Here is a 1,478-nt window from a genome sequence, read left to right on the forward strand (position 1 = left end):
TTTAAGAATTATTTTAAGAAAATAATAGGTACCTCACAGTGCTTTCCATTAAAAAAGTGACAATCTAGTTCTGTGGCCGTACGCCACTCTAAATAATTTGTAAGCGTGTAAATTTACTTAAAAACTGTTAATGATTTTTGATACGTTAAGTTGCTTAGACATAACTAACTAAAGAAGCCTTTTTTAACTCAAATTAGTGAAATTGTAAAGTTAATTTGTAAAACAACTATTTTCTTTCTATTAAATCTTGTTATGTAATATAATAAACTCTTTGCGGTTCTATATCCAAAAAGGTGTGCACGTTAATAAAAAATAGTGGTTGTTATTTAAACAAATATACAGGGTGTTCCTAAATTCTAGATTCCTTATATCTCCTGCAGCTGTTGAGATATTTAGCTCAAATTTGGAGCATAAGTTACGCTGCATGTATCATTAGTCAATCCAATGGTAATAACTAATGCGAATCTACAGGTTATTAAATAGTAACGTTTGATTATTAATTTTAGATCGTTGATAGACGGTTACGTTAGTCATTTAGGTTTCTATTTTCTCGAATCGGAAATAAGGGAGCAATATTTTCTGAAAACATATTTTCACGAACTACTTTTTTATTTTTTATTTTAATTGTCATTCGGTTGATTTAACAAACTAAATTCGGCCGACGGCGACGTCGACCACCGCAATAATTAATATTTAGTGAATAGTTGATCAGAATAAATTAGGTTAAATCAGAAATTGGCAGCAATATCCAAACTAATTGTTTTGGCATAGTGCATCAAACGCAATTGCATACACGAATATCTAAACATAGCAAATGGCAAGTGCTTGCGGTAATTTAAATCCAATATTATTCGAATTAGGTAAAGCCATTGCATCAACGGCGCAGGAAAACCACGCCACCTATCACGGTAATGGAAGCTCATCAAAATTCGTTTCGGTCTAATTGCCAAAAAGCAAATGAAAACGGGAACGAATTTTAATAACCGATTATATTAGATGGCCAGCTTATATTTGTTCATCTTCGCACCGGCAAAAAGGGCGAGTTGAATTTTTTGCAATTAAACGACGAGCGAACGCTATTAAAAGCTTTACCGTGTAAGTTTTGTCCAAAACAAAATTAAGTCTGAACAATTTTGTGAAGTGATATTTGTGTATTTGCGCGAAATGGAATTCGGGAGATCCTTCAAAGCTAAACGTACTAATAAAAGCATTTTATTGATTCATAATTTCATCGACAATCACCAAAGGGTGGCATTTTTAATATTCAAATTCTTCGCTTAGAACTTTCAAATCTTAGAGTACTCTCAAAATTTGTCAATAAAAAATCATTGCCATTTTAAAAAATGAGGAAGTAAAAATTACTTCTCTCTATGATGTTGGTAATTGCCGAGTCGCATTGTTGATTACTAACTGCTGGAATTCTCATATTGATACGAAGTCTAAGAGATGCCCTCGGTACTGGAGGACCTTGATCTAAT

Source organism: Photinus pyralis, unplaced genomic scaffold, assembly GCF_008802855.1.
Source record: "Photinus pyralis isolate 1611_PpyrPB1 unplaced genomic scaffold, Ppyr1.3 Ppyr1.4_LG3b, whole genome shotgun sequence".
Taxonomy (NCBI): Eukaryota; Metazoa; Arthropoda; class Insecta; order Coleoptera; family Lampyridae; genus Photinus; species Photinus pyralis.